The sequence below is a fragment of the Canis aureus genome, chromosome 14 (assembly GCF_053574225.1).
Source record: "Canis aureus isolate CA01 chromosome 14, VMU_Caureus_v.1.0, whole genome shotgun sequence".
In the NCBI taxonomy this organism is placed as follows: Eukaryota; Metazoa; Chordata; class Mammalia; order Carnivora; family Canidae; genus Canis; species Canis aureus.
The window spans coordinates 37537010-37559120 of NC_135624.1; the positions used below are offsets into that span (position 1 = coordinate 37537010).

A 22111-nucleotide genomic window follows, 5' to 3' on the forward strand; every position below is an offset into this window, starting at 1 on the left:
AAAATTTTAATCAGCAAAAGTTGCTATCTTAAAAATTACCCAAAGTTCAGGTGAACTAGGCTTGTTTAATATGTAAAAGTCCACAAAAAATACTATAACCCAATGGCATCTTTGGCAGGACCATGTACAAAAGGTCTATCAACATACTTCTAATAACAAAGGAAGTAATGTATATAAACCTGAGTTTCTTATAGAAATTCAAATTCTGAAATCTACATCATTGGCTGTTATTTCAACTTTAGTGCAAACCTCTAAATCTCTTACTGAATAATATTTATATTTTTATATGGCTCATAGTAGAGCATAGCTATAGCTCAACTTTGCATTAGCAATCTTGTAGATAGATGGGAAACATGAATTGCCATTCAATTATGAAAGCCTATTAGCACTTTACTACAAAAAAAACATTTTCCCCAATGCTGTCGTCAAGTTTGACAGATGTTGCTGTCAGTGAAACTTTAAATTTCCCACTTGTATTACACTACATATTTCTAATCTCTTTCCCATTTAATCAAAGACATACTAAATAGCATAAATCTGAGATTTCTGAAAGGTAAAGAGAACTGAACTGCCCATTCCTCCTCTACCTCCTTTCCACTGGAAGACCCATAGCCTCAAGTACGAGTTTAAGGCTTAGAAACACTTGTTTTTGCTTATGCTGAACCCAAAAGCTTCTAAGTCCAAGTCTAATTGTTGTAGGAAAGAATTTTTCCTAAGAGAACTAAAAATTTAAGCTAAAGCCTATGCCTTTATATTTAAAATTGGATTATCAGTTTATTCATTCTAGGATACTTGGAAGCCATGAATCACTGATCTCAGTAAATAGTGAAGAAACTCTAAGATTTCTCCAGCATCCAACTTGGCCAAGATACAAACGTATTATAAATAAGGGATTCTAAAATAACTGTCTGACAAATTTAGCAATGGAAATTTCGTGTCTCCAATTAAGTATCATAATTGATTGTTGAGAAGGCATCTTTCCAGACAATTACTTTTGAAACTTTGCAATTGCCACGCACTAATTTTAACCCAATTATCTCTACATATATTTTGAACAAATCCAAGTCCAAGATCAAAGTTCTTCAGTAAAAAACATTCTCTTCCTATCCAATTTCCTTGCTAAAATTGGGATATCTCCTCCTTCCCCACTGCAGCCACCACCACTGTAGAATTTCCACATTTTAAAGCCAACAAATGCAGGAACATAGTCATTGATTTCTTTCCCCAAAACAAACTTAAAACTATTTTTGTGCTGGTAGTTGTTTGTTTTGCTCTCCCTTGTGTCTTGGGGGCTCGATAACTAATAACTATTTCTCGTTAGCAGAATATAAATCTAGAACCCCGGAGGCAAGGTAACTCTGGCAACTCTATTCTGCAAGCCTGGAAAAGTGAAACAACACATTTCTTTACCTCTAGTGCGCGCGCTTGCCAAATATGCAAGCTTGAGCGGCATCCTCTCATATTCTGTTACCCTCTGGAAGAGCTGTTACTTTTGGAGTGACATTCGTGGGGACTTGAATTCTGGAGAGAAGCACTTATCTGTAGCAGAGAGTCTGGAAGATGTCCCTCTAATCTTGTTCCTTATACCTCACTGTAGGTATTTCAAGCAACAAATATCAGACTCACATACAGGAAAACATTCTGGTGACTTTCTATCCTGAATTACATGGCATTTGATGCCAGAAATTGAGGTGGCTACTTCAAATTGTACTGATAGAGCTTCCAGAACAAAAAATGACACTCAGACCTTTTTTTGGTGCAAGGCACTGAAAATCCGGTGAGATTCAGAGCATCGGAGTTTTTAAGACTTTCCTAAAAGAATGTATCTTCTCTTACAGCTATAGGGTCAGTATATAAGAACTCAGTTTTTTAGTCTTCAAGTGGCAAAACAACTACAAAACTTCATATTCACATCAGGGATTTTATGTGAAAGGCCAATGCACTCAAATCCTCTCCAATTTCCAGGATCCTATTCTCAATCACAAACCTCCAAATCCCATGGAGTGCCACTTCTGTCAAAGCAGCCCCTCCTCCCCTTGCCTAGAGATCCTATACTGACTTGACCTGAGGAAGTTACCTCGTGGGGACTCTAGAGGAATTAAGGATTGGTGGACACCTAGACCATTACATCCAAACACACCAAGGGAACAATAGTGGAGGATAGGGAGCAATAGCTTACACACTGTCAGAATTGCAACTTTGGGTAGTTATATCAGCTGAAACCTAAGGGTGTGTATGGGAATAGGTTATAAGGGTGTTAAACTAGGGAAGAAGAAATGGAATTACATTGGTCCAAGATCATCAGTGATAGAGCCCTTACTATAGAGGTTCAGGTGGACTGTGTAGTCTCAAGTAGGAGTAAATCCATTATTTGTCTAAACAGGAGTTCAGTGTTGGCCTACATTAAGTGAGGATGCCAGAACCTCTCATGTAGAAGAAAGAACCCAAAGACTTCAAAAGACCTACGTGTACGGCATTGGATTTAGTAGTCTGTCCCACTTCACACACTCCTGGTGTCAGCAGCTACCTACGTGTGTGGCCCAACAACTGCCCACCTCCATTGCACCACCATCTACCTTGCTTTCTCCCCCAGGATGAAGACCTGTGAGTCCACTTCTACTTCTACTTTGGCTCAGGCACCAATCTAGAGTTGCTAAGGTAATTACCCTCTGGCCAGAGTGTGATTGGAATATTAGAATTCTCCTATTCTGTGCCTCATATGGCACCTTCTAAGTGGTTCCCTCAGAGGGTTCCAGAAGTGCTTAGTTAGCCCCAGTTTCCAGCAGTGAGGACTCCAGGTTTCACCACAAGCAGATGCCAGCAGTGCCCCTCGGGGTCCTTCCCATTGTATGTGTGGTTGCTGCCACCATCCTTCTGTCTTCATCTGACGGCTTTTCCTGGCCACTGGAGGCCACTCTACTTGCACACAGGCCTGAAAATGCCTGAGGATTCACATCCTGAAGCCACCCTAGCCTGGGTCTGACCATTGTGTACAAATACCCCACTGCCTCAGCTACTTGAGTGGAATACTCGTGAGCTCATGTTCTATGTTAGCTCCCAGAGTTATCCAAGCCTTTTAAGCCCTGGTTGCCCAAAGCGTTAATGTGTTTGATAATGTACCACGTATTTGGAAGATCCCGGGAAATCCTGGCAAAGGAATGGGGGAAGTAAGGGAGGGAAAGGCAACAGGACTTCTAGATTTACTTCTAGATGCAACTTTAAGATACTTGTTACTGCAAACGATCTTAAGCAGATGCTCAGAATGGAAATCTAGGGTAAAAAACTGAGACACATTAAAATGAACACTTTGTATAAACATAAAATCTCGAATCGGATGACACCAGCCCAGAAGTAGTTAAGTGTACTCTGTAGACACGAGCCAGTGGAAAGACTTCTTTGGGGGAAGCTATGGATTCAAAGGAGTTATTGGATTGGCTCTAGTTTGAAACCTAGTCAGCTATATGTGATTGGGTATAAGTAGAGGATTACAATGCCTGACACACTGGAGAGTACATCATTAGGACTCTTCCCTGTAGTTAATTGGGATGGGAAATAGGTGGATTAGTATCTCTAACACAGGACATTTGGCTATGTCTGGAGACAGTCTTGGTCACATACAAGGTGGAAGACCTTGCTCCTGGCATCCAGCAGATAAAAGCCAGTGATGCTGCTGAGCGAGGCGTACTGCCCAGGACAGCCCCATTGCAAAGACTTACCTGGCCCGATGCTACCCGTTGGGGATTAGAACTCGAATACCTATGGAGTCTTCAGTTATGCTGGCCTCTGGTTTATACTAATCACAACTATACAGATACAACAGCAACCCCCCAAGCAAGGGCACCCAGCTGAGACCAGTCAACCCACAGGACCATGAGAGAGCATAATGCCTCCTTGTTTTAAGTCACTGAGCTTTGGGATGGTTGATTACACAGCAACAGATAAGCAATAAGCTAACGTGGCTCTTTTTGCTCCCGATTAAAAAAAAAAACTTCACAAATGTTAAGTTTTTCCCGTGAGGTCTTTGAATATTTGTTCATTCAGGCTAACCTTCTATTTTTTCCCCCCTGAGGCCTTCCTAGGTCTGTGGAGGTTCTCCATTCATAAGAGTGGGAAGGGAATGTCCCTTTCAATACAGACTCTGCAGTAATTTCTGCTGCAACCATTGTCTTCCTCCCAAGAGGACACTAGTGCTAGAATCTTCACTACCTTATCAGACTGGTTAGTTTGATAGAATTTGGGAAAGGCAGTCACAAATTCAGAGCGCTAAGAATGCCTAACTATGCTCCAATATATCTTTCCTATGAATCTAGGTATACTGAACGTGTTAATTTAGCATTAGCTATTTTCTCCTTATTGCAAATTGGATCATCACTTATCAATATAAAAAAATAGCAATTTCATTTTATACTGTGCCTGGAATCAGTCTTTCCGTGCCACCTTTGTATTGCCCTGAAATCAAAATGGAAGGTTAAAGACCTAAGAAACTCAGTAGTTTATCCTTTTAAGTAACATGTAGGTGAAGTGAGGGGGTTTTTTGTTTTTGCTTTTGTTGTTGTTGTTTTTTGTTTTGTTTTTTTAAGCCCAGAGAGTTGGGCATTTGTTTTGTCTTAAGTGGGTTTAAAGTACTGGTTATCCTTCATCTTTGCTAATACTGTCTTTCACAATAAAGTGCAGTGCTTTCTACTGTTCATCGATGGGGGCAAGACCAGCACAGTCACGTATGGCTTAGAAGTGGTTTCCTGGAGACCTTTCTTCCAAACAGGAAAGTAGTATAAAAAATGACCATATTTTGGCCAATTATATTGCTATAAATGAGTTACTTATAGCCAGTAAATCACAGTATTGTTGCAAGTAGTAAATCTGATCATGCATGAATAGAATCCTTAATTCCACATGTCTACAAGCTAAACATAGTATTAATACTTTTATTTCCAAAGATGTCACTTATTCATGAGACAGAGACAAACACGGGCAGAGGGAGAAGCAGGCAGGCTCCATGCAGGGAGCCTGATGTGGAACTCGATCCCGGGTCTCCAGGATCACGCTCTGGGCCAAAGACGGGTGCTAAACCACTAAGCCACCCAGGGATTCCAATACTTAAGTTTTCAGAAGATATCCATTGTTCAGAGAATAATAATGTCAAATATGCTAGAACTGAAATTGCCATTACTAAACTAAGAAGTCTGGAGTCTACTATCACAGAAGCTTGAAGTGAGTTTCATTATAAGAGTAGGAAAAACACACTAGATCTGTACTGGGCTTTTTTTAAATTGGAGTTCAATTTGCCAAAACATAGCATAATTCCCAGTGCTCATCCTGCCAAGTACCCCCCTCAGTGCCGGGCTTCTGTACCCGGGCTTTCTGATGGAGCACCTAATAACGCCCCACCTGGTTATCCACCCATTTCAGATGGTTGCAGCATGCCAATGAAGGAGTCAGAAGATGGCTGGCTCAGCAAACACTTCTGGCTCTAACAAGAAGTTACAACCTCTAGCTTTGCCTTTGTCAGTGACAAAGCTGCTACTTCACAGTCCCAAGTTAAGTAAATACACCCACTCCATCCTGGAAGTGTAGGAGAGCCTGGTGTTCTCCCTGGAAGGATGGTGCCCAGAGGAGCAAAGAAGGAAGGGGCCAACTGAGCATGCATGACTTATTCCCAAATTTACCATTCAAATTTCTCACTGATGCAAAATGCATGAAGACCTGGGACAAAGCCAGGAGTTCATGTTCACTGAACTCTACCTAGAAGGAAGCATCTGGAGCGAGGAAGAAAATTTCCCCATAATGCTCCTCTCACATGGGAAAATGACAGCCATGGTGGCACATCTGGAACTCCACACCCCTCTCCTACTTTCCTCCTCCCTTCCCCGCCTCTTCACTGTGTGTCCTCTCCCTTTGCCCAGCCTTCACGCATCAGCCTCAAGCTCTGCTCCTTGGTCTCCTTTCTCATTTATGCGCAGCCTCCTAGGTGAGCTCATTTAGGATCTCCAATACCAGAAATGGACTTTGATAGTTTTCTGTATCTCAGGGAACCTTACTAAGTGCACTTTCTGAGAATCAAAAATATAGATAGTATAATGATCGTAAATGATAGAACACTGTAGCCATCAAAATGTCATTTTTAGTAGTGACATAATGCCCCATTATGATCTCACCCCTTTCATTGACGAATTGCTCCCGCTGATGGGAGTGCTGGTGGTGGCTCTCAGCTATGTCCCTCTTTGCATTGACCTTGGCTGAAGAGTGTTACTTCACCAAGGTTTAAGGTTACATTCCCCGCCACCCCCCACTCCAGGATTGTAAGGGGCACAAACCAGCCTCCTTGCCTCAAACCAACGATTCTGATAGAGTGAAGAAAGAGTATTGGACAGGAGAAGTTGGACTTCCAGCCCCGTGGGGAGCTCTGGACCTAGATGGATCATCAGTTCTTGCTGTATATAATTCTCCATCTTGGAGCCCATTTCCATGGAAGCCAACTTGCAACATTCCAGACAATGAACAAGTCTGTTTTAGACCAAGAATACAAAAATTCAACATCAGGAATTCTAACCTGGTAATGCAATGAATTACATGAAAACTAGATTAATGGCTATCAAACTGGTATTTCATACAAGTCAGCAGTGATTCCTAACAAAAATTGTTTAAACCAGGATTAAAAGGACTTCTGGTCCTGGGCTTTAATGAAATTGCCCTTAAAATCTCAAAGCTCTGGTAGCTATAGTACTTGCTATTATATAAAGACTATAAGAAGTAGTAACAAGCATAAGATAACAAAAATACTCAGAACAAATATTTGAAAGGGAGACCATCTTTATTTATAGACACTATAACTGCATAACCATAAATCCAGAAAAACCTGGAGATCTCACTGAAATTTTGGGGGTTTGGCTTTGTTTCTGGTTTTTTAACCTAACTTTAATGTCTTATAGTGAAGAACATTTACATGCTTGTGTCCAAAAATAGATTTTCTCTAGATTAACAAAAAGCTAGAAATGAAGAAAAAAATCCATTCACAGTTGTGGTAAATCTCTAAGATATCTAGACATTTGTCAAATGGTCCAGGACTAATATGGAAAATGTTGCTAAATCTTATTGGGAGGATATAAAACTAGCCCTGAACAAATGACAAGATCTATTATGTCCCTAAATGGGAATATGTATAATTATGACTTGCACATAACTTTTGAAAATTGATTTATAGTTTTGTTATCAAAGTCTTAGTATAAACCTATAAATGCAACATAGTGTTTTCAATCATAATTCCAAGGATAATTCTTAAATTTAATCAAATCACTGAAATTTTTATGAACAAATGTTCAAATGAATACTCAAACTCAGAGTATTCATAAACAGACTCGTGGAGAATTTGCCCTGCCAGATATTAAGACTTATCACAAACCTATGAGGAAACAGCAAGATGTTGTCCAAGGAACATGCATATGCACTGTCCAGCACACACTCCATCTGCTGATTCTAGAGGGGAGCTATTCTTCACTGAGGTTACTAAGGCTCTGAAAGGACTCCACCTCCCCTCTGCCGTCAGCCCCAGGTTTGGGCAAAACTTGGGTCTCCACTTATATGTTCATTTCAACATCCTGATCCACAACTAGGTCTAGGCTTATTTTCTTTTTTTCCCCCTCTTTTTGAACAAGTTGTAATACCTCACCAGTTTCTCCATTCATTCGATGAATAATGTGTATTCACCTTTATGAGAATCCTGATTCAGACTAAAAAGTTAAACAATTTGAGGCCTTCCACCAGGATGCCCGATGGACACACCTCAGTCCTTTTAAACTCCACCAGAGAAATGCCCCTCATGGGCTATTTTAGCCCATCTGTCTCTTAGGTCACATGGCTAAATCCAAAACGGCAATAAAACATCGCTGTTCTTCTAATTTTAATTTTCCTCTCTGTTTTGCTTTTTTGGCTTATTTGTGGCCTTTATTTTTTTTAATTTATTTTTTATTGGTGTTCCAATTTACCAACATACAGAATAACACCCAGTGCTCATCCCATCAACTGCCCCCTCAGTACCCATTCACCCCTACCCCCCGCCCTCTTCCCCTTCCACCACCCCTAGTTCATTTCCCAGAGTTAGGAGTCTTTATGTTCTGTCTCCTTTCTGATACTTCCCACACATTTCTTCTCCCTTCCCTTAGATTCCCTTTCACTATTATATTCCCCAAATGAATGAGAACATATAATGTCTGTCCTTCTCCGATTGACTTACTTCACTCAGCATAATACTCTCCAGTTCCATCCATGTTGAAGCAAATGGTGGGTATTTGTCGTTTCTAATGGCTGAGTAATATTCCATTGTATACATAAACCACAGCTTCTTTATCCATTCATCTTTGGATGGACACCGAGGCTCCTTCCACAGTTTGGCTATTGTGGCCATTGCTGCTAGAAACATCGGGGTGCAGGTGTCCTGGCGTTTCATTGCATCTATATTTTTGGGGTAAATCCCCAACAGTGCAATTGCTGGGTCGTAGGGCAGGTCTATTTTTAACTCTTTGAGGAACCTCCACACAGTTTTCCAGAGTGGCTGTGCCAGTTCGCATTCCCACCAACAGTGTAAGAGGGTTCCCTTTTCTCCGCATTCTCTCCAACATTTGTGGTTTCCTGCCTTGTTAATTTTCCCCATTCTCACTGGTGTGAGGTGGTATCTCATTGTGGTTTTGATTTGTATTTCCCTGATGGCAAGTGATGCAGAGCATTTTCTCAAGTGCGTGTTGGCCATGTCTAGGTCTTCCTCTGTGAGATTTCTCTTCATGTCTTTTGCCCATTTCATGATTGGATATTTGTGGCCTTTATAAGCAACTTCTTACTAGTAGCAATGATTGGAAACTTGGTTTTATGATCTCACCATTGAGTGATCGTGATAAATTGACAAATGCTTTATAGAGATTATGCTCTATTGAATGAGAGAAGGCAGAGAATCTTATTTGTTAGTCTTTGCCTATTTTGATCTCAATCGGTAATTGTGTGCCCACCAGGAAGGAGAACATCTCTTTAATATTCAGACTGGTAAGTTTTGTGGGTCTGTTTACCCTTGACCCGTGACTAAAATTACAGAATTCTAAGCTCCCTATATGTCTGTAATTCAGAAAGCCTTTTACCTCTAAGTAGTAATGTTCTTCTATGTCCAAATGATATTAATAAACTATATTAATATAATAATATAAAGCATCTCAAAGCAAATGAGCTCTTTTCTGATTATCTCCAACCTAAAAAAGCACTCATGAATAGAATACTCCTAATTCTGAGAAAATGAGAAAATGACAATACATCAAATATGCTGAATCTAAAAGTTCCTTAAACCATCCCTATTACAAAACCAACTCTGTAAATAGACCATCCATAGTCTAGAGGAAAAAAAGTTCGCAAACCCTATGGTCTGAGAATAGGGACTTGTATCTAGATTACATAAAGAACTCTTGAACTCAACAAAGACAACTCAAAGATGGACAATGGACTTAAGACATTTCTCCCAAGCATATGTACACATGGTCAATAAGCACATGAAAATCTGCCCCAAATCCTCTTTAGAGTAATGCAAAACAAAGCCACAGAGATACCACTTCACACTCACCAGAATAGTTGAAATTCCAAAAGTCAGATAACATAGAAACACTGGAATTCTCCTACTTTTGCTGGCGGGAAAATAAAATGGCAAGGCCACTTTGGCAGGTTCTCAATCTTCAACACAAACTCTTTTCCAGAGTTACCTGTGACTCAGCAATTCCACTCCTAGGTGTCTACCTGAGAGAAACCTCTATCCACATAAGAACTTACATGAATGTTCATAGTATATTTATAATAGCCTCAAAGCTGAAACATCCCAGGTGTCCATCACCTGATGAATATGTGAAACACTCTGGTTATCCATACAATGGAATGCGGTGAGCAATAAAGGGGAAGGATGGCTTGATCCATGCCATGACTTGGTGAACCTAAAACATCATGCTTGATGAAGGAAGCCAAACACAAAGGCAAACTTACATGCTTATTAATATGAACAATGGGCAAAGCAACGGGAGACAAAGATTAGTGGTTGCCTGGGGCTGATGGAAGTAATTGCTTTTAGGGGTGATGGAAATGGTCCAAAACTTGATTTTTTTTTTTTTTTACATAACTATAAATACTCAAAATTGCATTATACATGGAACACTGAATTTTCTTATGTACATCTCCAAGCTACTTTTAAAAAGCCAAACCAAATATTTTAAGAATTTAAGTTCCCATAACTTAATCTTCAGCAAAGACTAATATTTTCAACTCAAAAAGCTATAGCTTGGATTTATTAGTGTTAAGTATAATGTTTACATTTTACAAGATCTTAATCATGGAGGAATAATGGCTCTTTTGAGCAGGAAACCTATAGCAACTTAATATACACGAGTAGACTATACACTTTTAACCTGAATCGTTATGATGATATTGTATTTCAACACTTTATTTTGTATTTTGTCAACTCAAATGACTTCAAGATCTTTAGATGATGTAAAACCTTGGTCTTCTACTGAGTTAATGAACTCCCTGGGTGCCTGGATGCTTTCTAAGTAAAATAGAATCATGACAAAGGCATTACTAAGCTTATTTTATATGCTACAGAGAGGCTATATCTTTGAGTCTGTTAAAAATATGTTCGTCTTTGACGCTGAGAAGTTGTATAAGGAATATAGCAAAAGCTGTGTTATGCGTATTCATGAGCTCTGATAGATAAAATGCTGGCATACGGCCGGCAGTTCTATTACCCTCCACCTCATTGTCTCTGTGAATGCGCTAACTACTTTGTTTTAAAGTTACTAGTCTGTTGAGACTGCACTTGGGAGCAATGGTCTCAGAGAAATACAACTATGCTTCTGTTTTGCAAATGAGAGTAATTTTGACCCAGAGCATTGTGTCCGGGGTGTTTTCTTTGTTCTCCAAACCCCTGAACGCTCCTCAGAGTTCTTGAGGACTGGACTGTTGTGTCCAATCTGAGACTATTTATGTGAATGTGGTAAGAAAAAAAAGTAAACTTCAGGCCTATAAGGTAGGTGACTCCCCTCGGTGCACCTATGTGCATAATCAGGTTGGAACTAATGAGACCAGCCTTACTCTGTAATCAAGAATCCCTTTAAGGTACACTTAAGAGTGAAAGTAGAGAGACACTGGGGCAGGGGGAATGTATGCCTCAGTGGGAAATGAAAGGTTATATCCATAGCACTCCCTCTGAGTTGGATTCTGACTTCATGGGAGCTGTTGGACAACCCCAAATTTGTCGACCTCTAAAAAGACAAAATAATTCTGTGAAATGCAAATAAGCCCCCACCCTCCCCAAAACACCATTTCTGCACGATGTGCATGTTCCCTGCACTGTTTCTGATCTGTAAATGTGAGTGTTCTTTGTTTTTGTTTTTTTTTTGTTTTTTTTTTGTTTTTTTTTTTTGTTTTTGTGAGTGTTCTTTGAATTCTTCTCAAACTGTCCATAGCAGGCCGCCTCCATTTTTCTCATTTAGTGAAAATATTCAAGGTTTCATCTCCACATCTGTGAGCATCATGACTTACCTTTTCCTGAAATTGTCCTAATACTGTCTTGTTGTCCTGACTAATGTACCTTTGGAAGCTCACCCTAGGATGAAGGCTGCATTTCAACTCACTGGGGAAAGGACTGCCCGGTTTGTGACAGTTGCTGGTGTAACGGGTTCCCATCTGGAAGAGCGCACTTGAGGCCGCCTAGAGCACACCGTGTGCGAAAGTGAGCTCTGAGTTAAAGGCTTAAATGTACAAATGTGAAAATGCAAAGATTTAAGTATAAGAGTAAACATGAATAATGAATCTGTTTGCAGAACATTTAGGAAAAATTCTAATAAGCCTGGTGTGCTGAAGATCTTATGAGCAGGACAGGAAAGTGAGCCACCTGCATACTAAGGATGCTAACTTTCATCTTCCCTGTAGGTTACAGAAGACTCTGGCTCATTGTTATTAAAAGGACGAACATTCCCTCAGGCTGCTATTTGTGTTTTAACTTTATAGTGCTTATTATTACTCAAAATTTTAAACTCTTGAGTCAAATTGTCCTTACTGTACAGCTTCTGGGTTTCCTGCCTTGCTAAGGAAAGTCTCTACCATACCAAATTTTCCTAACCATAGGTAGAGTGAGTTCTCTATAGACCTAATGAATAGAAAGCCAGAGCATGTGTTGGGGACTTTTTCTGGGGATAGGTTTTATTCTCTTGGCTTCTGTCGGCTTAGCTTCATTAAGCAAGCAATACATGTTCACTATAGAAAAATTACAAAAGAAATAGAACTTTCGAATACCTTATTTCTAGAAAGATGCATTAGAAACTAGCTGAACTGACTGCCTGTGTGGCTGGGGACCCGGTTGGTCGGTGGGGGACAGGAATGGAAGAGAAACTTTTTATTGAATTCTCTTGTACCTTTTTGAATTTTGGATCACATGAAATTGTTCATGCAATGGCTTTTTTTTTAACTTTTGTAGATTTCTTTATTGGAGTTCGATTTGCCAACATATAACACCCAGTGCTCATCCCATCCAGTCCCCCCGCTCCGTACCCAGTCACCTCATCTTCCCACCCACCTCCCCTACCACCACCCCTTGTTCGTTTCCCAGAGTTAGGAGTCTCATTTTTTGTCTGCCTCTCATATTTCCCACTCATTTTCTCTCCTTGCCCCTATAATCCGTTTCACTATCTTTTTTTATATTCCCCGCATGCAAAGATTTAAATGAGACTCTTCCTGTCCCAAGGGCATTCCCCTCCCTCCACTCATTGTGTTAGGCACCAAGTTGCCTGTTCTTCTCTCCAGCAGCTCCTTACTACCAGATTCCTAACACAGCCCACACCACAGCTTTGTGAGCAGGTCTGTGTGGCTCGTGTGCCCAGCAGTGTAGGCATCAAACGCGCGGGCTTTGGCATCAGCCCGACTTCCCTCTGCATCTGTGCCCTTGACAAAGGGAGCCATAAGGAGCTTGATGGCCACTCTGCTGGGTTTCCTCCTCCCAGAGTGCAGGCAGTTAATTCCAGACTTGGGGGCTTGTCCAAGTGGAGATGCTGTATGTAAAGTGTCTCCTATATAGTAGATGCTCGATAAATAATAGCTGTGATTACACCTGTCAATCAGGTATCTTCCAGAGCCTGGTGTCACAATTTGGTATTGACATTCTAGAACAGTATGTGGAGGAGGTGGGGGCGGTAGAGGAGCCTGTGCTGTGCATTATAGGGTGCTTAGCATCTCTGATCGCTCCCCACTAGATGCCAGTTAACAACTTCCTGCCAACTCCCACTCTGGGAGCTGTGCCAACTAAAAATGGTCAAATATCTCAACTGAGGCCAATTTAGCTCCCATGGGAACCACTGATCTAGAGTCCAGGAAACTCAATTAGGTAGACTGGTATTAAGTCTTCACATGCATCCTGGTTCATTCCCCACATTGGCCAGCCTGGGCTTGCTGTTCTGGGGAGCAGCGGACCAATCCCTGCAGCTGAAGATAAAGCCAAATGTTCCCCCATCGGCCAGGCACAGGGTCAGGCTCTTCCTAGTGAGGTTATCATAGGAGTAAGCCCCCCTACCCCCATCTTCCAGGTACAAGACCACAAAGGGGGTCCAGGATTGGAGTCCAGGTCTGTCTCCCAAGCTTGCACTTCCCTAAAGTTTTAAAAATTGATTTATTTGAAAGGGAGCGAGAAGGAGAATCTCAAGCAGATTGCCTGCTGAGCACAGAGCCCCACATAAAGCTTGTGGCCAGAAAGCTGAGCATCTGACTCTTGATGACTGAGCCGCCCCGGAGCACCCCACCACCGCCGCCACCAAGCCTGCACTCCTATGTGACTGACGGGTGTTGCCTCAGAACAACAGCATGCATCCAGCCTTTGCTTTCCTGTGTTTCCAGGAATGTATTGAGAGGAGAACAAAAATAATAAAAACCCAAGGCTTTTATGTTGAGTGGTTTAAAAAAAAAAAAAAATCCTGAGTTTCTAGCCTCGTCATCTGGTGGCCAGACAGGTGTCGGGGTCAGGCTCGGACCTGACTTCTTTGAAGTTTGGTGAATGAGCATGTGTCCCTGGCACAGAGCTAGGGTTGTCATGGATTTGGATGGGCCAGCCGAGAAGCCACCACCTCTTCCCACAGTGCCTAGGGGCCTGTGTCACCAGCTGCATCTACCATTTCCACCATCCTCCAGGCTGAGGCATCCAGGGGCCTCCACAAGGAGTAGCTGGGTCTCCCCTATGAGAGAGGGCAGGACTTTGTGAACACTGTACAGAGCTGATGAGAGATTGGAGAAGCAAGTGTCTTTCTAGGACCTGTTCATGAATGGCTTTGAGAGGCCTTAAGCCTCTACAAACTGGCCTTTTCAACCCCTGTCAATAAGAATCCAAGGGGGCGGGAGGGTACCTAGGTGACTCGGTCGGTTAAGCATCTGCCTTCAGCTCGGGTCATGATCCTGGGGTCCTGGGATCAAGCCCCATGTCAGGCTCCCTACTCAGTGGGGAGCCTGCTTCCCTCTCTACCCCTCCCCCTGCTCATGTGTGTGCTCACTCCCTCTCTTGCACACTCTCTAAAATAAAAAATAAAAACTCTTAAAAACCCAAGGGATGGGCCAATCAACTAAAAAAATCCATCTAAGATCGTGCCGAGCAGATCTTCTGCCACAGGAGGACTGAACTCCCTGGGAACATGGAGCACTGGGCATCCAAGTACCCCTTAAAGTCATCTCCAGTGAGTGGAAGAGACCACTGGGGTCAATGCCTGGCCAAGCACGGTCTGTGCTCAGTGGGAACAGAACCTGCTACCGTGTCTGAACTCAAGAAGGGATGTGGGTGACATGTAGACCATGCATTTGAGTACAACCTGTCAAAGCAGAAGAAAGTTCCATGTCTGTCCAGGCGGAACATGCCTTCTGGTTTTGGAATCCTCGAGCAACATTGTGGAAGCGGGGGTTTACTCGGGCAAGGGGCCTAGCAGAAAAGAAGCTGGAAGGTGTCCTCCATCTGTGTGTGGACCTTCATAGTTCCTGATAATTCATCCGAGCTCTGCCCACCCGACAACCTGGTTGATCCGGGTCTCTCCCACGCCATGTGAGAATATCGCAGGAATGGTAGAGATGGTGTGCCTGTAAAACACAAAGTACCTGGCACCGAGTATATTTGCCATTGGAGACGACTTTAGTGAGCATTGCACCCCTAAGCCTTCTCCATCCCAGCCCCTGCTTCATTTTCCTGGCAGGCCTGTAAAAATATCTTTTTTCTGGGCTATTTCCGGGACCTCTTTGAATGCTGTCTTGAATTTGGGCATTGGTCTGCCTGAGGGGAAAGACCACCAGTGTAATGGAGGATCACCCATTGGGCATTACTCCCTCCTTGAAAGGTCCTTAAGCCTTTGCACTGTGCTGTCCCAGTCCTGACAATATGAACATGCGGGGCTTTGGGAAGCCTTGCCCTCCCCTCTGGGTTAGGTAATCAGGGAATGAGGATTAAGGCCATCTCCTGAGCCGTGGAGCTGCAACCCCAGCTCTCCCTTCAAGCAAGAAGTGGACAGCCAGCTATAAATAGTGCTGTTCCCCCAGCAGCTCCCAGCTGTTAGTGCTTTTGGGATCCATCTCTTTTGGTCTGAGGCTTCATTCTTCCCAGGCAGCCAGCAGCCAATGACTAAGCAATGGGAGGTACCATGGCCTGGCTATGTCCAACACCACTTCTCCAACCAGCCATCTTTGCTCTGGAGCTCCTCATTAAGTCGACCAAAACTTGGTCAGATCTACTCATGATCTTAAGGTTTTCTCTGTCCAATGCTTCTTCCTTGTCACCAGTATTTTCCCTCAAACCTCATGCAATCCTTTTTCTTTCATGGTCTGTTTCCTGCAGCCCCCCATTCCTACTTTCCCTCAGCCAGTGGTATCTGGGGTGTATATGAAGAAGATGCTGTCCCTGTAGGCCCAGCCCCCACCTGAGCATGGAGGAGTTGGCCTTGCTCTGGGCTTTCCACTTGGCCATCCCTGGGCCTGGCCCCATTGGGAGGCCTTATCCAGAAAGCTTTACTTGCCGTGTGCTGACCTTCCACTACTGGCTATCATACCCTAAGAGGACTTTGGCCCTCAGCCCACACCATTCCTGCTTTCTCTTCCAAATTTTTAAAGTCCCGTCACATGGCCTAGCCCTTCCTCCACACACACCTGTCGTCTTGATTCCCATCAGAAACTACAGCTTTTATCAGCATGGATTTGTGAGAGACTCAGAGCATACCAGTGCTAATCTCCTCATGTGGACAAAGGAGTGAAAAAATCAGATACTCTGAGGCCTAGAAGAGAGAAAGGACAAGGACAAAGACAGTTACACAGCTGGCTGTGTGACCTGGGCGGAGACAGGGCAATAGGAGTGTGTTCTGAGAATCTTCCACCTGAGACATTGTCCCTCTTAAAGACAGCATATTACAGATGTCTCTGGTTCTTTTCTCCCTTGAATCTCCACTAAAACTGCAGAAAAGGATATATATATATATATATATATATATATATATATATATATATATATATTTTTTTTTTTTTTTTAAGCTCTAATCCAGGCAAAGAGGAATAGACAGCCACAGATCTCAGGAAGCAGCCAGGATAGCAGTACTTCCTTCTGTGAGGAAGTTGGGTACTAAGCAGACAGTAGGCAAAACCAGGAGCCAACCAGACATACACCACGGAATCCACAGAAGACTCCAAGGTCAGTGACACTGTGTACATCTAGAGGTGGAAATGGAGGCTCAGATATGGAGGATTCAGTGATTGCTGTTTAGAAGCAGCCCTGGAAGCCCCGGCCCCTGATGGCCTCTCTCCCTTCTCTCCGGTGGAAGACTGAAGGTTTATTTGCTGGAATGAGTGAGTCAAACTGGATCTCTAAGCTAGATGACCCCTGATCACTTAGGGACAGAAGTACCGTTAGAAAACCAGGGTGACGGGCACTGGGTGTTATTCTGTATGTTAGTAAATTGAACACCAATAAAAAATAAATTAAAAAAAAAAAAACAGGGTGATAAGTGCTCATGCACACATGGAACATGAGCTGTTTCTGCCTTTTTCCCCCTCTCTGCTCCCAAGCAGTGGCAGCCTAACCTCCTTCCTCAGGCATGAGTTAGAAAGTGTACAGCCCAGGAGCTCTGACTAGCCTCAGGGACCCCCTCCATAAGGGGATCCTTCTAGTTCTGCCCACCCTGTGCTCAGAGACCCCATCGGCTCATCATTCCCTACCCTGAAACATTAACAGACAAGCAGAGGTAACCAGAAATCTGAGAGAAACGTCCAACAAAAAGCAGAGGCCAAAACAAACAAGCAGGAAAAAAACCAATATTGAAATCACTGAGACAAAGTAGGAAGAGATTTGGGGAAAATTAATATCCTCAAAGATGCTGCATTCATGACATAAAGTGGGATGCTTTTTTTTTAAAAAGTGGAAAATGTTAGAGAACAAAAATGAACTCTTGGGATCTGAAAAATTTGGACACAAAAAAATTTCAATGGGAGGGCTCTCAGATGGTTAAGGAAATCTCCAAGAAGTAAGCAAAGAACAAAGAGCTGAATAATGAAAGATATGCAAATAGTAAAAGACCACCCGGAAAGTAGAAAATGTGAACAGTAAGAGACCCAGAAAGGGAAGCCAGAAAAGAGTATTAGATAAGTTTTTAAAATGTTTTTTCCAGAAATCAAAGACATACTTTGTTAGACTTCAAGGATTTGCTAAGTCCCTCGCACATATTTATCTCTATATGAGAATATAGAACAACAGATCGTGCATTTCCAGAGGAAAACAAACTCACCTACAGGATTGGATATTAGAAGGCCTTTAGATTTCTTAACAGCAACATTAGAAGAAAAATTCTAGAGCAACACCTTTAAGAATTTAAGGAAAATAATTTCCAAGCAAATTCTATTCCTATTCAAAATGTTAAAGTCAAGACTTTTATACGGAAAGAAGTCTCAAAACTTACCTCTCATGGAACAATTTTGCAGAAAGCTCCCACAGGGTCTGTTCCAACAAAGCAATGGAGCACATAGTGAAAGTGAGATTAGGGACACCAGACATGACACACGTAAAGGTGAAGATACAGAATGACTTACTGCTGGGTACCAAGCAGCCTGGGTTGACTAGGGATGCATCAAACAAAATTTTGAGCATAGTCACTACAAGAGACCTACTTCCATTGTTGGAAAGATCCTGGGCTCATTTTTGTCTGAAAATGTCTTTGTTGTCCCACGAGATTGTTAGTTTTGCCAGTATGCCATCCTAAATTGAAAATAATTTTCCTTCAAAACCTCTTAAAATAGAGCAAGTATAGCTTAAATGTTTTGGACACTATTATGTAAATATTTGCTGGGTCCTTTCTAAACTAAGCTATTCACTGGCTAACTCGGTGCTTTGTGTCAACAGCTTCATTATGAAAGTTTGAAGATATTCTCATTAACTGAGGTGAATATTGTGGTTTATAGTTTCAATCACATTTTAATCAAGGTACAATTGAGGAAACCTAGTGCTTATGAGGATCTATTTCTACCCAAAGCAAACACGTGAGATCTACAACTCAATGATTATTTTTTGCTTTGTCTTTTTGTAAACAAAAACGTCTAAAACTGGTGTCTGTAAAGACCTCTGAACTCCTGAAGAAGTCAGATACTCGAGCAAAATTGGATGGATTCCTGGCTTTGTCTACAGACTGGAAGAGGCTTCTCTCCGTTATTGTAGGTCCCTGAATTCAAGATCTAAAGAAACTCCCTACTGTCTTCGACCACCCGGACTATCTCGGTACCTTCTGTTATTGAGGATTATTTAAGCTTTCTGTGCCCCAGATTGGGGATGATAATAGTACCTGCTTCAGATGGTGGCAATTAAAGCAGATAATGTATATAAAGCACTTGGAACAGGCCCAACACCTAGTTAGTGCCACCGACGTGTTTGCTATATAAGTTCAGGGGTGGATGAAGTAAGAGAAAATGGTTTGCCATAAAGGACGATTCCCCAAATATCTATTCTTCTCTTCTGAAAGGAAGTCCTACTTTTTTCATTTAGCCATTTGAATCCACAAACATTCAGTGCCCTCTGCGTGATGGGCACTCTGATGCTGAGCACAGGGCCCTGGTGATGAGAAGTCAGATTCCGCTCTCGGGAGCAGGGCATGTTGTCCACTTATGAACATTTATGAGAAGATATTAACCAAATGAGTGTTATGACAGATCACAGCATAACAGTACAAGAAGGAAACCATTTTTTGAGGGAGTGGGAGGGCGTGGTCAAGGAAGCCCTCTGAGACCTGAAGGATGGGTAGGGGTTGACCAGGCCCCAGGAGGGTATGTTCCATGTGGACCAAAAAACAGGGCCCAGATCCTAGAGTAGGAGAAGACCGGGTGCCCTGAAGGTGCCAAGAGAAGATTGCAGCCGGGGTGCAGAGAGCCAGGAGGAGCATGTCGGAGGTTGGGCCAGGCCTCACAGGGTTCCTGGCAAAGGCTCAGGGCAAAAACCTATTGATGGCTTCTCATTGGCTGGTGGTGGTGCATTGTTATCAACCAGAGAAGGCATGTACTACTGTGTCACTCAGTATGATTCAAGAAGCTTTGGCTTAGAGCAGTGATCAGTAACCTCTCAAATCTCAGGAGCCGATGCTAGGTAAGCAGAGTTTGCCAGTCTTTCAAGTCCCCTTCAGACCTCAGGGCCTGAGCCCCTAGGAGAGGTTTAGCTGCATGACCTCATTCTGATTGCTCTGGTTCACCTAGGGGCAGGGGGAGGGTGACAGGCTCAGGGTGGGCCCTGGTGCTACTACTTCTGTGCTGCTGGTTTGGTTCTGAGCTGCCTGCCCGGCTCCTGAAGGCTGCCTGGTACAGTGATACTCAATAGGTTGTTTGTTGAGCCAGTGAAAGCAGACACCAGATTTATTGTCGATGAGGTGAGGGATGTCTAGGCAAAGGGAACAATGTGTGCAAAGGCAGGACTGTGCGGCCCCAATCCCCTGCCTGGCATCACTGATTAAATATAGGCTTCTGCTCACTCTTTCCTGCCAGGCCTCTAAGAGGAGGTGGCTTGTGAGTTGACATTGTCATTATAATAATTAAGCGTGCCTCGGGAAATACAGACCCTACCGAGAGGTGCAGAGGAGGAGCGCTTATCTCCTATTTTAATTATTATTAAATGTTCAGTAATTGTGCTGGGCCCTGGGGGTGCAATCTGTCAAGCAATTAGACTCAGCCAGGCTTTCAGAGGGAATCATTGGGGTGAGGGGGAAGTGGTATTTCTAGGCTGTGAGCTCCCCAAAGTACGACAGGGTCGGGAAGAGGGCACAGGGACAGGAGGGCCCAAGTGGCTCTCCCCTCCTCCCCAGAGCCTGGACCTGGTGACCTGTTTGGGCATCTCCCAGAGTGCTGAGGCCATGGAGCATCCTGCATGGTAAACCTAGGTGACTTCGCCCTGGGGTTCCATGGGTGCCCATCGGCCAGGGACTGGGGGGTCCCATGATGAAGGACATTCAGTGCTGAAAATCCGGGAAGTCACGGGCTAACCGGAATGACGTCTGCTGTCTCCCACAACACCAGTGGGGCCAGACCCAGCAATCCTTTCAAAGGCTCATGAAACCTGTTGTCCCTCTGCAGAGGCCAGAGTGGCCCTGCTTGCCCCCTGCCTCAGTTCCTGTCTCACATCTTCTATTTTTTAGGTGGGTCCCAGGTCCACCTGTCCTGTCCATGGGGCTCCAGTAGGGGATGGACTAAACAGCCAATGGTTTCCTTGGAGTCCAGCAAAGGAGCCATTAATGCAGATGGAAGACCAGGGTCTGATTGCGGGACATCTTTTCCATTCTGGGGCCTCGGAGGGCCTGGGGGCAGGGGGGCTACTGGAGACCACCACCATTCCACGGCCAGGCAGGGTGTGCTCAGGGGTCAGCCTACATCCTGTTCTCTCCCCACCCTCCATGTCCTACCACTGACTGCCCCCCACAGAAGCCACAGGAGCCCAGGGGATGCAGTCCACAGGGTGGCCGGCCCCCTGGCACAGAGCAGAGAAGGGTACGTGGCAAACAAACCTGGGGAACGGCCAGCACGCATTTCCAGAAGGAAGTTGTCCCAGAACCCAGCCTCGGAGCTTGAGTGCAAGAACCCAAAGCCAAACTTGTACTTCTTCCAAGGTTGTGAGTAGCCGACAGGGGATGGGCCTCCAAGCCACACAGACCTAGGAGTGACTCCTTGCCTTACCCACTCTGTGTCCTCGGCGATCACGCAAGGCTAACGATGTCTGCTGTATAGGGGAAGGGTATCGAGGGCTGTGGCGAGGGGACAGGGGCCTGCAACCTGTCTGCCAAATGACAGGGGTAGGTGAACACGTCCCTCTACTCCACTTTCCTCACCTTGAAGTCCCTCCTGTCCCACCTGTTCTCCATGTAAAGCCTAGCAGAGCACCTGCCATAAAATATTGACTTCTGGACCCTGCTGGTTTCTGGAAGAGCTTAGGATTAGGTAACTTGACTGACTCCCGTCTTTGACAGGTACCTTCTGATCTTCATGTGCCAGATGGGGCATGGTTAGGATTGGAAGTGTTGAGAAGGTGCCTGGCGTCCGGAGAGCATTCTGCGAGGGCTGTGGCAGTTACCACTCTGTTCTGATCCCTAGTATGAGGCCAGAATGAAAACCTCCCATACAGCACATAGCAAGCTTCCCAAAAGCCTACTAGCTCCATTCTATGGAGGAGCCACCTGTGGTCAACGTGGCTCCAGTTCCCACTCAGCCAAACCCTAATCCAGGTGCTGCTGGGAAGGGATTTTGTAGGTGTAATGAAAGGCCATAACTGGGTGATGTCCCCAAGGAAGACCCACCAGCCGTGGACAGCGGCACCAGCCTGCAATGGAGAATACCAGTCTGTCCTTCCTGGTGGCTCCCCCCCGCCCCCCATGGATTCTAGACTTGCTGAGCCAGAGTTGTGACCTCACAATTGTGTAAACCAACTCCTTGAGATAAATCTCTTCATGCCTCAGTCTTCCTGGTTCTGCTCTGGTCCAGCACCTGAGCCTCTGAGAGGTTGAGGGACTTGCCTGGGGCTTGCTCAACAAGCGGTGGAGACCCAGGCCCATCTGACCCCAAGCCCTATGCATCT

At 43.8% G+C, this 22111-nt stretch overlaps 3 long non-coding RNA genes across 5 annotated transcripts in view; 1 reads left to right on the plus strand and 2 right to left on the minus strand.

Moving 5' to 3' along the window:
* LOC144282913 (uncharacterized) overlaps positions 1–2668 on the minus strand; it is a 59542-nt gene extending 56874 nt beyond the window's left edge. The window contains exon 1 of the long non-coding RNA XR_013351328.1: positions 2556–2668. This is a non-coding gene — a long non-coding RNA (uncharacterized LOC144282913). The remainder of the gene's footprint in view (positions 1–2555) is intronic.
* On the plus strand, positions 1624–4762 carry LOC144282915 (uncharacterized). The gene is made up of 3 exons (XR_013351330.1): positions 1624–1777; positions 2384–2658; positions 4670–4762. It is a non-coding gene; the product is annotated as an uncharacterized LOC144282915 (long non-coding RNA).
* Positions 4763–12623: 7861 nt separating this feature from the next.
* Positions 12624–21908, minus strand: LOC144283376 (uncharacterized). Of its 3 annotated transcripts, XR_013351934.1 has the most exons (4): positions 21834–21908; positions 21048–21626; positions 14859–15120; positions 12624–14234 (listed from the first exon to the last, which is right to left on the minus strand). It is a non-coding gene; the product is annotated as an uncharacterized LOC144283376 (long non-coding RNA). The 3 variants fall into 3 exon arrangements; XR_013351933.1 differs by having other exon boundaries at positions 21511–21895; XR_013351932.1 differs by having other exon boundaries at positions 21048–21895.
* Positions 21909–22111: the final 203 nt, after the last annotated feature.